Below are 13,503 nucleotides of genomic sequence, written 5' to 3'. Positions count from 1 at the left end.
TTTGGAGGAAAAGGGGGGTGCTTGCAAGCCGAAGAACACCATCCCAACCGTGAAGCATGGGGTGGCAGCATCATGCTGTGGGGGTGCTTTGCTGCAGGAGGGACTGGTGCACTTCACAAGAGAGATGGCATCATGAGGAAGGAAAATTATGTGGATATATTGAAGCAACATCTCAAGACATCAGTCAGGAAGTTAAAGCTTGGTCGCAAATGGGTCTTCCAAATGGACAATGACCCCAAGCATACTTCCAAAGTTGTGGCAAAATGGCTTAAGGACAACAAAGTCAAGGTATTGGAGTGGCCATCACAAAGCCCTGACCTCAATCCTATAGAACATTTGTGGGCAGAACTGAAAAAGCGTGTGTGAGCAAGGAGGCCTACAAACCTGACTCAGTTACACCAGCTCTGTCAGGAGAAATGTGCCAAAATTCACCCAATTTATTGTGGGAAGCTTGTGGAAGGCTACCCGAAACGTTTGACCCAAGTTAAACAATTTAAAGGCAATACTACCAAATACTAATTGAGTATATGTAAACTTCTGACCCCCTGGGAATGTGATGAAAGAAATAAAAGCTGAAATAAATCATTCTCTCTACTATTATTCTGACATTTCACATTCTTAAAATAAAGTCCTAACTGACCTAAAACAGGGAATTTTTACTAGGATTAAATGTCAGGAATTGTGAAAAACTGAGTTTAAATGTTTTTGGCTAAGGTGTATTTAAACTTCAGACTTCAACTGTAGGTCAAAGGTCTATACATTATGGCTAGGTCCCAGTGATTTACATTTTAGTCATTTAGCAGACGCTCTTATTCAGAGCAACTTACAGTTAGTGAGTGCATACATTTTCATACTGGCCCCCTGTGGGAAACAAACCCACAACCCTGGCGTTGCAAGCACCATGCTCTACCAACTGAGCTACAGGGGACAGAGAGAGATTCCTTTCCTCTACACAGATGTGAAAAAGATCAGCCTGATACTGGGAGCCTGGCCCAGTTCTTTGCTGATCAAGAAACAGCCAGCCCAAATCAGTCAATAGCGGCTGAACCAGAGGCAGAGATGCAGGAGGCTTATCTGAAGTCAGCTGACCCAACCCAGTCACTAGAGGCTGAAATAGATAGTGATATGCAGGCTGATCTACAGACAGCCGGCCCATCCCATGTACAGGAGCCACACCAGACTTCTCTACTCAACCCTGGAGACCTGGAACTGGAGGTGAGGCCTGTAGTCATCTCTCAATCTAATCTACTGGTTGCATTGTGTGTGTGTGTGTGTGTGTTTGGGAGGAGAGAGTACTAGAGTTGATTGAATTCCAGCCTAACTGTACTTCCTGTCGTCCCCAGGATACTGATGTGACCTTCACCACCACGCCCACGCCCCCCCAGGCTGCAACATCCCAGAACAGCCTTGTCAGGCTGCAAAGAAGCTCCCTAGACCTCTGCACCTTTCTGCAGGACATGACTGACGAGTATGTTGCTCTGTGGCTTTCCAATTCTCCCCTTGATTGTTTATTTGTATTATAAACCTTTTAGATGCCCAGCTCAAGTGGGCTTCCTAGATATGTTCCCCATTAGAAAAGTTATATTTTATTTACTTTTCAGCCACTGGAATCTGCTGAGTGAGAAAATGCGTCCCAAGGTGAGTTAAAGTCAGTTCCTGTCTGCTTGATTAGTGAAATGGTAAGGAGGGGCATACAATGAGTATTCACATGGATCTAAGTCATTATATCAGAGTCTAACTTCTCTATATGTTCATTGCAGTTAACCAGAGATGAGTTTACTGCCAAGTGCATGGACATTGTCACATGGGTGAAGAAGACCACATCGACAGTGGTGTTTCCTGCCCTTGACCTCACCATGCAGATAGAGCTGACTGAGTCGCCAGGCTCTCCTGGATCAGGAAGTGAGGAGGCAGGAGAGGTGACTTCTCTCTCCCGCACCGTGACATTAAGCTGTACTCAAGGCACCAGCTCTAAAACCTCCTGGAGCACGCGGACACCCATACCTTTCCCCTCCAGTCACAGGTAAGCATCCCTATCCACTTCTCTCCAAGAAGGTCTACCCACACACATTATTCCCACCCCCACCATGAGTACCAATAACCTGCCCCACTTATTGAGAGATACTGCTTAGATGCAACACTAGCGCTCTAAAATGTCTATTGGTTTACAATGCTTCCTTTGAGTAATAATAATGAGGTTGAGTCCGAAGCGCTATGGACATTTGTGTTGCTATGTCTCTGTTGTGTGCATTCTCTAGGTCCATGACCTCTTTGCTGAGTGAAGAGGACAATGAAGACTTGATCCCTGGAGAGTTCACATATCTCTCCACACCTGAGGGGGGCAATAGAGAGGTTAGGGACAGACCCTGCTCAGAGCCACTCAGGTCTGTATTTGGCCTGTCTCAGAGCTGTGTTTTCAATCAAATGGTCCGCAGTGGAGCATGCAGGTCGCTGAGTGAGATTGTACTGCCGTCCAGCCGGAGTAGACAGAGAAAGCTCAGGCCCATCATCGTCTCCACAGACACCAGGTTGGTAATGGGAATTGTGGAGATGGTGATGAAAGACCTCAACTCCAGGCTAGCTCAGCTAATGCTAAATGTGGGTCATGGCAGCAACTCAGCAAGCATTCAGTTTGCTCAAGAGATGCTGAGCATGGCAACGGCATCAATGTATGCCCATGCCATGGAGCATATTGCGCACGGCCGCAAGTCCAGCAGTCCCCAGTCCAAGTCTCAGCTTGAATTAGAGAGGGAGCTTGAAGCCATATTGGGTCCACTGGCTGGACAGGTAATAGTCACCATCATCAATAGCATCCTCAGGACTAAAGACAACGGAAGAACTGAGCAGGAACGGACCAACCCTTTGAGTTACTTCCTTACTGCAGTTTCTGCTGAAATTCAAAGCCTTGTAGTTCAAAGATCTGCAAGTAGACAGTCCTCCAGGCAGTCCATCAGTGACCACTTGTTGAATATCTCCAAGGGCAAGATCGTGAAAGCCGTTCAAATTAAAATGTCACAACTCTATGGCGAGTCTACCAATGAAAGCTGCATTTCAACAACTCCAACAATCCAGAGCCTGTCCAAGTGCCCATCCAAAGAATCCCTTTGTGATTGGACTCTCAACTCAGACAACGTGCATCCAGCTAAGTTCCTGTCCAGCAACAGAATTACAGCATTGTCGACGGATGTTGTGGATGTTGTGTTTGGTGATGTTCTTTATAATCTTGGACTTTTGGACAGCCAAACACCTTTAAGGCCACAGAATGCCAGCTCCAGCTCATCAATAGACATCAGCGGTGTTGCTGGGGAGATGGTCAGACAAGTCTCCGTAAAACTCCAGCCCTTTGTTTCTGAGAGCAGTCTGGAAGCCATGTCCATGACTCACGACTCATCATCTCTGCCCATCTCAGACTCTGACTTGAAGCTCTTGTGCTCTCACTCAGCGGTTGCTGTGGCAACTGCCTGCCAAGCAATTAAAACTGAGCTTGAGATGAGTCTCAACTCAGCCACAGAGGCCGGCTCCCAGTGTAACCTTGCTGCCAGAGACCTGGTATCTTCTCTGTCACAGAGTCTTGAGGACATGGATGTTTCTCACATAATTCGGGGCCTTAATGAGGCAGCTGTGACATTTCCCAACCTGAACGAAACCCCTTCGACCTACACTAATAGATTAGAGGAAATCTTATCTGCCCATATTTCCCCTGAAAGAATTGCAGCGGCATCGGTTGATCTTTTTGATGGCGTATTAGCAGACTTGCATGAGGCATCTGAGTCAAATAAGGTCTCAGCAGCCACAAAATCTGGTCGCAAAAAGTTCTGGGTGGTTGTACATTCAAGTTCACAAAACCTGTACACCAACGCACTGGACAAACTAAATAAGTGGTTCAGTTTACATCATCTCACTGAGAAAGAAGATGTCCCTCAGATGACCAAGCTCTCTGCAACTGGACCACTCCTAACTGAGGCCTGTTTGGAGGTATCTCCTGTGCAAAAGACCAGTAGTAACAGCTCTGGTATGTCCTTCAGGTCTCTCAGTAATATCTCAGACAACCAGTTAACCCTCAACACATGCACTAAAGAGGTCATCAAACAGGTGGCCTCAGTTCTGAAGGTTGAGGCTTCTAAGGAAGACTGTTCTCCTTCCATTGGAGGGAGGACATCAAATGTCACTAAGCAGAGCTTCACCAAATCTGCTAAGAACACCCTCAGCCAGATCCTAAATGTGATCAAGTGCAGAGTGGCTGCCTCAGATAATTTATCTGTTAGACAGAAAACAACTGACATGTTGGACTCTCTTCTTGAGAGCCTTGACCAGTTGACTGCAGATGAGATCAAGGGGACAGCGTCCCACACCTCAACCACAATAGATGTGCCAGAATCACTGTCTAAGCTATCCTTGACAAAATACTTGTCTACTCATGAGAGGAACCAGGATGCTTCCCCTGCAAAGCTTGTGTGTCAACCATCATGTCTGATACCAACATACATGTGTGACACCAACATTATAGGACAAACTATAATGGAAACGATGGAGACAGACAACTCAAAGAAGACTTCAGCAGAGGAAAACCTTGAGAGGCTCCTCTCCATTGAAACCATTCAAGGTGTGTCAGACGACCTCATCACAAAGGTCCATGGTCTCATTCAGGAGATCACAATAAGCCGGCAACGTCAATCCATGGCTGGGCACAGGAGCTTCTCTGAACCAGCATTGCCAAAGCCAGCCCTGAAAAAGCTGTCAAGGAATGATGCCTCTGAGCTTGCTTACAGCTTTGTCGAAAATTCAGTTAGGACTCTCCTGGGGCAGTGTTTAGATGTGTCGCCCTTTTCCACCGGAGTAAGGCAGACGATGGATCATGTCACTAAGATAATGACCAACACAGTGATGGACAACCTGACTGATGTGTCCAAGCCCACAGTGAAGTCAGAGGATGGTAAGTTAAATTGCCATTTTAACTCTGTAGAATAATATTTTGTAACGTTCTCAGTAGATTGCTCCTTATGATGTTTACTGACTTCAACTGTGCCTAATGTATTGTCTCTACTTCTCCCAGAATTAATTTCCAGGTTAGTCCTACCAGATGAATTCCCCACAAGGAGCCTTAACCCAGCTGATGGCAACGCTGATGTGATGCCTCCCTCTGCTGGAGTTGAAAAGAAGAGCAAGAAGTGGCGTTTCCTATTTAAAATGCCTAACATCCCAAAGATCAGGATCAAGGTAGGGAGCTCTGTGTTTGGGAATTGCCTCTAAGTTCGAGCTGGGATTTAATTATCCCACAGCCAGTGGACTTATAAGATATTGTGGGGGCTCTAATGTCAGGATGTATTTTGTCAACAGGTGTTCAAGAGAAAAGGGCAAGCCAAGAAGCACCCAGAACTGGAAGCGCTGCCAACAAAACGTTTCAGTGTTATGTCACTGAGTGAGTAAGCATTGATTATGTCATTTTAATTCATCACCATGTGACCAGTTTGTTTTAGGACCGTGGCAAGAGTGAACAAAGATACATAGAGTAGAAGTTTGACCTAATTTCTGATTCCGCAATGTTCTCATATCACAGATGCTGAATGTGAGGTTCCAGAGGTTCCTTCCACTTCCCCACCCATGGAGGACCTGATACCTGCACCTACTGCACAGGATCCCCAGTCCCGTAAATGCCCCCTTGTGGTTAGGGTGTTCCGGGCCCTCTCTCGAGCCATCACAAGCCCCTTCAGAGGAGCTTCAGGGAAGAAGCACTAGATAAGTGCCTGATTTTAATAAACATTACTGCATTTATGTTTGTGTCTACAGCAGTTGTATGTGCAAAATAACAAGATTAGTACTTCCGAGTGATTTATAGTGGTAGACTTTTTATGGTCATTGATTGTGGAATACTGATATCAATACAGACAAAATATTGCCTCTTATAGGGATACCTTGCCTTCAGTGTGACATGCCCATATTCCATATGGCTAATAGGGAATCCCCACCCACCTCTAAGACTTCTGAGACGCATTGATAATTCTCACAGGATCACACTCATCCCACTCCTAGCTTATTGACTATGCCTGGTTTAACAATAGCTCTTCACCATTCTTTTTTAGATCTGGATCACTTAGAATAAACAGGGTAAACACTGTGAGGCCTCATAAGTTAGATGCACACAATGACTGTAGTAGGTGTGGGGGAGCACATGGGCCAAGACTGAGTGACGAAACTATAGGTTTTCCTAAAGTGAATTCCTCAAACAGTGTGGCTTTTCCAAAGTGTATACAGCACATCCTACTTTCCATTACATGGGTCACTCTCAACATCAAAGCTTTTGACCTTCACATGTCTATCTCCATCATGGAATTTCGCTCTATTTGTACCCGTTGATCTTATCTACATTTCGCTCAGCTTTGGTCGTGTAATATAGGACATCAAAGGCTTTGCTCATGGTATTTAAGTATTAATAGGGAAAATAGTGTAAAATATGTCAACAATAAGGATGTAGACTTCAAACCAGGTAACTGAAATCAAATAGCAAACCATTTATTACATTCATAGAATTGTATATGTTAGAACTCACATTGACGTTAGCATTTTGACAGATAGCATTGACTGATGAGTTCAGAGAGCACTAAAAGCTGTCTGACGGAGGGCTCTGCTCAGGATTCTAATAAAGCAATATTGTCCACACGACCCTGATCCCACAGCACTTAGATGGAAAACATTGTTGAATCATGAATATGCCTCCCTCTGACGGTGACACAGGCATCTGCCCCCTAACCCTGCGCATACCATCTGGGACCAACCCTCATATTCTATTCAGCATTAGTCAACAGCTTATACTGGTGCTGCTTCATCATCTGTGAAGACAGGGTAAATGACTGACACATGCCTCCAAACAAACACACACACATAAACATTTTAGGAATAAAAGGAAAAACAGCAGAGCCCCATGAGGTCAATCAGGCCATGGTCCAGGATGAAGAGAAAAGTAATGGTGCTGTGAGTTATACAGTGACGGTCTGTGGATGATGTGTCTCATACATTATGGATGAAACCTTATGTTTTCCATCACTGTCAGATGTGCTTTGCTACTTTCATCTGCCAGTGATTGAGTTCTTAAACTGGTCTATATAGAATTCTACATTCGAGGGTCACCGTCAATTGAATCATTGAACATACAAAATTCAAATTATGAGTCATCCGCATTGCTCATCCTGTCACGAGCACCTTGGCATTAGTCAATTAGTTACTTGCACCAGTTCCTAGCACAAGAGAAAGTGGTTTGGAAACAGATTCACTCACCCTACTGTGTGCGTCTGTGTGTGTGTCTGTGTGTGTGCAGGTATATCTCACTGGTCATCCCCAAAGCCAACACCTCCCATTCCTTCCAGTTCTCTGCTGCCAATGACTGGAACGAACTGCAAAAATCTCTGAAGCTGGAGACTGTTATCTCCCTCATTAACTTTAAGCATCAGTTGTCAGAGCAGCTTACCGATCACTGCACCTGTACACAGCCATTCTGAAATTAGCCCACCCAACTACCTCATCCCCATATTGTTATTTATTTAGCTAATTTGCACCCCAGTATCTCTATTTGCACATCATCTTTTGCACATCTATCATTCCAGTGTTAATACGAAATTGTAACTATTTTGCACTATGGCCTATTTATTGCCTTACCTCCATAACTTACTACATTCGCACACACTGTACATATATTTTCTGTTTTTGACTTTATGTTTTGTTTACCCCATATGTAACTCTGTGTTGTTGTTTTTATCGCACTGCTTTGCTTTATCTTGGCCAGGTCGCAGTTGTAAATGAGAACTTGTTCTCAACTGGCTTACCTGGTTAAATAAAGGTTAAATAAAAATGTAATAAATAAAAAGTGTGTGTGGATAACAACAGGATCCAACTCCTCCCTTCCCCCCTCACCTCATTTCCAAAAGAAAATATCATCTCATACAGATACATAACCCCCTGTGAAGATCATCCAACCTAATCAACCACCATTATCCAATCAGACACAACCGTGGAGGAACAATCTGCCGCTAATTGGGCGGGAAAGGAATCCAAGGGGGAGGGGCTACTCTGTCTCCCCACTTCCACCCCCACCCATGTTTTATAATCAGGTGGTATTTCACTGGGCACTGTGAATGGTAAAAAACAAACTTTAAAAGTCATTCTTCACATCCGTGGCATTGTCAGTTTAGTGGTAAGGTCAACCCTTTGAAAAGGAAGATTGTCTTTAAGGACAGTGGGCTGTATAATATTATGGATGTTTCTCTGTTGAGGGAGGCAGGAGTATGAGTTTTTGTGTCGGTCACTAAGACACATACACAGTTGGCTTTGTAAACAGTAAACACATAACTCATCACTCGAACAAAGGCACACGGACAACAGGATGAGAGTGATGTCAGCTGCCTTCACCAGGTCCTGATTAAGAAAAGCTTCATTGGGGTATTGGCTCCTATGGCCACCATGGGATTCAGTTAGACCCTAATGATTTCCTTTCAATGCCAGAGCTGGCCAATAAGCCAAACACAGGCAGCTAAATAGAACCTGATGACACATGTTGTTCTGCAGGACTGAGGTCATCTACATGAGATCATTTAGCATCTAGTCATTGGACAGAGAGGGAGCAGCTGCGGGAGGCTGGGTGTTATTATTGGCACTTACAAAATGTCTTATTGGTCATACTACTGACCAAAACGTTGACATCATAAAACGTGCAGGAGTGTGTGCAGAAGTTATTTTTATTTATTGGATGTGACTGTTTCCATTTTCTAGTGATAACTAGGATTTTTAACATTTCTTCTGCATTATTCCTAAAATGTATGCCTGTGTAGCAATGACATATGTTTTCCAGTAGTGAGTCCTTTACTGCAGCAGTGAGTCCTTTACTGTAGCAGTGAGTCCTTTACTGAAGCAGTGAGTCCTTTACTGTAGCAGTGAGTCCTTTACTGTAGCAGTGAGTCCTTTACTGAAGCAGTGAGTTCTTTACTGTAGCAGTGAGTCCTTTACATTCTGTCTTGTTTTGAAGACCACCTGCCTCCTCAGTCCTGTATCTCTCCTCCTCACCCCCAGGGGGTGATCACGGTCAGGTGCAGACCAGGCCAGGCCATGGGTCCTCTGTCTCTAAGCCTCCTCTCATGGCTCCTGCTCCTCTCCATGGCTCAGTGCATTAGGTAGCACGCTGAGCATGGATCTCATTGCATAACTGATAAATGAGCTTTGTCTGGAGGAAAAGTAGCTGAAAAGTTGGCAAACGTTTTCCGTAGCCAGCTGTCATCATGGTGATCAAGGAGGAGTGTGCAATGTAACCCACTTTTATTCTCCCATTACTTCTGAAAAAAAGATGTTGGTGCCCTCCATTTTGTGCACAATTCCTGAGCGTAGACAGAGTGCCTCAACACTGACTGACATCAGGAATTACAGATAGAGAATGTCCAAAAAATTATATTCATTCTTAACAGCATCACTCCTGACTTTATACAACATATCTGGACTAAAATTACAGTTATAAAGCTTTTGAAACTAAATCGTCTGTGGCTTCTTTTTTTAAATGATGACCCATTTTAAAGCTGCAGAAATATTTCACTCATTACAACACATCTCTGCGTTACATTTGCCTCATTATGTTTCATGTAGTCCCGTGTAGTTCAGTTGGTAGAGCATGGCGCTGGATAAGAGTGTCTGCTAAATGACTAAAATGTAAATGTATCACTTTAGGCTAGGCTCCACAGACTCCCCAGCCCATAGCCAAAGAAGCCTGAGATGTTTATACCTCACTGGAACAACCCATATATTTTAGCCATCATTTTGTACAATGCATTAAGCCCCCATAGTCCTGCTGTAATTTGTGCAAGGCATATAGGCAGCCATCATGTGTGCTCTAGAGAGCGCAGCTCCCCTGTCTGTCCTCTGGCTCTATTGTCCCTGTTGACAGTATAGGAGATATTTTGCCAAATTACTTGAGCAGGCACTTTTCTAAGACAATGGAGCTCCTACAGACCCGGCCTCAGAACAATGGCACAGCCGTGCATAATAACCATCTGTCTGTCACCTTAAAGGATTAGACACACACACACAGGGGTTATCAGCTGAATCCTGTGAGGGTGTGGAGTGTGGGTCTGGCTGTGTGTGAGTGATGGGGATGGGGACGAGGGTGCAAAGATTAAGCTGATTAATATGACTAAAGTGTAAACTAGTGTGTGTGTTTGTGGGTGCGTGTGTGTGTGTGTGTGTACACACGTGTATATCCGTGTCTCTCTCTATGAGTGTGTTACAGAGAGAGCCTATGTATCTGTGTGTGTCTGTATTTGTCAGCCCAGCAGGATTCACTTGGGGACAAGTCGGAGTTTAACCACATATCCGGACCATTGAGCCTCAGTGACCCACAAGAAGGCTCTCCACACAGAACCAACATTTTACCAGATTAGAGTGCTTGGGTCCTCTGGCACTTTACAAGGCTGAATCAGGACAGCTCTCTGGCTTTGTATAAAAATGGAATAAAAAAAAAAAAACATCTGTCACTTAAGTGGATTTACCGCTGTGAATGTTTTGCATTTAAATGAAGCCATTACTGTCAGTAAAGCTATTGGATTGTCATGCCTCGTCACCAAATGGCTTCAACAATCTATCTGACATGATGCAGTGTAATAGCTATGCAACTGTAGTGTTCACTGGCCCTCAACAAAACGTTTTGGTGAGTTTTGGGCAGAGATGCAGTTTGCTGAGATACTGTATTTGGAGAACAAACCAGAAGTTGTGTTTGTTGTACCCATTCTATTTTTGTGCCCTATCATTCCCCTAAAAATAAACCTATTTTGGGTGATTGTTTGGCAATGATTTCAAATGTACTGACAGAAGTCTGACCAGGATTTGTAAAATGAAAGGATTCCAAAAACCACTTTCATTCACAGTGACCTCCACCCACAAAAACATACTGTATACATGCACAGAACACCCACATGTGGGTACAACACACACACACACACACACACACATATATGGGTCATCAGGCAGTGTAAGGGTGTCAGTGAGTGGGTTTTGCGTAGGCCTTGTGATAGCAGAGTTCTCCCAGAAGACACTTCACATCTGATGTTACTGGGCTGAATACTGAAGAGGAGCACGTTTGGGTGAATCCTTGATGTTGAATCATACCCATGTAGAATTCTTAAGTATGTAAATCGTTTTTTCTTGTTATAGCCTACCACAAATGTCTAAAAGAGGGAAAGGGTGTTTATCCTACTCATTATTCCTCTATGGCTGTGCGACTGCCTCAATAACTCAAATTGGGAAGTAGAGTAATGTTATTAGCTCACTGTGAGCTTGTCTTCACTCACTGAACTGGGACAGCTGTTTCGATGGTACCCAGAGAAAGACCTGATAGTTGGGTATCATGTTGTATACCCCACATAAGACCTGATAGTTGGGTATCATGTTGTGTACCCCACATAAGACCTGATAGTTGGGTATCATGTTGTATACCCCACATAAGACCTGATAGTTGGGTATCATGTTGTGTACCCCACATAAGACCTGATAGTTGGGTATCATGTTGTGTACCCCACATAAGACCTGATAGTTGGGTATCATGTTGTGTACCCCACATAAGACCTGATAGTTGGGTATCATGTTGTGTACCCCACATAAGACCTGATAGTTGGGTATCATGTTGTGTACCCCACATAAGTCTATCATCCCTATACTTTTCAATACTTCACCAATTGCTCAGGTATGACTGCCATGCTCTGACATGGTCAGGGAGACTCGGGTTACAAAAGTTTAATTAACCATCTGTATACCTTACCCTCCCTACTATAACCTACTGTAGCACACCTACCCCTCTCCAGCTGTATCTAACCACCTTGTCAACATTTCCAATCTGCACTGCACGAATAACCCCATTAGGGGTGTTATTAGCTGTGATAGCCGCAATATGCTAGTTGGATAGCTCGCGGCTGGCTAGCAGGGGCTCTCTCTGTTTGCCTGATAGGAGTTGATGAAAGTAATTTCATCTGCAGGGGGGAAACAGCAGGATACGAGAGAGAGGCCTGTGTATAATGACAGGATGAGCGGGTGAGAGGGGGAATGGGTTGCAGAGGCTGGATCTGTTCCACACAAATAGGCTAACAAACAGTGCTAGGATTGTGTTTACCGAAGCAAGTCCCCCCGCTGTTAGCCTAGATCTCAACTACTCTGTCAACGTAACCTGACAACTGTTTCTCTGTTAGGTGATGTTGTTGTCTGTCAACATAGCTGGTTGGTAATGGAACTACTCAATCTGTGGTAACAGGTTTGTCATTGTGTGTACAGCTACAGTGGGGGAAAAAAGTATTTAGTCAGCCACCAATTGTGCAAGTTCTCCCACTTAAAAAGATGAGAGAGGCCTGTAATTTTCATCATAGGTACACGTCAACCATGACAGACAAATTGAGGAAAAAATTTCCAGAAAATCACATTGTAGGATTTTTTATGAATTTATTTGCAAATTATGGTGGAAAATAAGTATTTGGTCACCTACAAACAAGCAAGATTTCTGGCTCTCACAGACCTGTAACTTCTTCTTTAAGAGGCTCCTCTGTCCTCCACTCGTTACCTGTATTAATGGCACCTGTTTGAACTTGTTATTAGTATAAAAGACACCTGTCCACAACCTCAAACAGTCACACTCCAAACTCCACTATGGCCAAGACCAAAGAGCTGTCTAAGGACACCAGAAACAAAATTGTAGACCTGCACCAGGCTGGGAAGACTGAATCTGCAATAGGTAAGCAGCTTGGTTTGAAGAAATCAACTGTGGGAGCAATTATTAGGAAATGGAAGACATACAAGACCACTGATAATCTCCCTCGATCTGGGGCTCCACGCAAGATCTCACCCCGTGGGGTCAAAATGATCACAAGAACGGTGAGCAAAAATCCCAGAACCACACGGGGGGACCTAGTGAATGACCTGCAGAGAGCTGGGACCAAAGTAACAAAGCCTACCATCAGTAACACACTACGCCGCCAGGGACTCAAATCCTGCAGTGCCAGACGTGTCCCCCTGCTTAAGCCAGTACATGTCCAGGCCCGTCTGAAGTTTGCTAGAGTGCATTTGGATGATCCAGAAGAGGATTGGGAGAATGTCATATGGTCAGATGAAACCAAAATATAATTTTTTGGTAAAAACTCAACTCGTCGTGTTTGGAGGACAAAGAATGCTGAGTTGCATCCAAAGAACACCATACCTACTGTGAAGCATGGGGGTGGAAACATCATGCTTTGGCGCTGTTTTTCTGCAAAGGGACCAGGACGACTGATCCGTGTAAAGGAAAGAATGAATGGGGCCATGTATCGTGAGATTTTGAGTGAAAACCTCCTTCCATCAGCAAGGGCATTGAAGATGAAACGTGGCTGGGTCTTTCAGCATGACAATGATCCCAAACACACCGCCCGGGCAACAAAGGAGTGGCTTCGTAAGAAGCATTTCAAGGTCCTGGAGTGGCCTAGCCAGTCTCCAGATCTCAACCCCATAGAAAATCTT

At 44.4% G+C, this 13,503-nt stretch overlaps 1 long non-coding RNA gene across 1 annotated transcript; it reads left to right on the top strand.

The window, feature by feature from the left end:
* Positions 1-1,372: 1,372 nt before the first annotated feature.
* On the top strand, positions 1,373-1,816 carry LOC311104200. Its single transcript, XR_014610149.1, has 3 exons — positions 1,373-1,468; positions 1,602-1,638; positions 1,761-1,816. It is a non-coding gene; the product is annotated as an uncharacterized lncRNA (long non-coding RNA).
* The last annotated feature ends 11,687 nt before the right edge of the window (positions 1,817-13,503 follow it).

This window comes from Coregonus lavaretus, assembly GCF_964263955.1.
Source record: "Coregonus lavaretus genome assembly, chromosome: 28".
In the NCBI taxonomy this organism is placed as follows: Eukaryota; Metazoa; Chordata; class Actinopteri; order Salmoniformes; family Salmonidae; genus Coregonus; species Coregonus lavaretus.
Note: the sequence above shows the minus strand (reverse complement) of the source record. Positions and strands in the feature narration are given on the sequence as shown.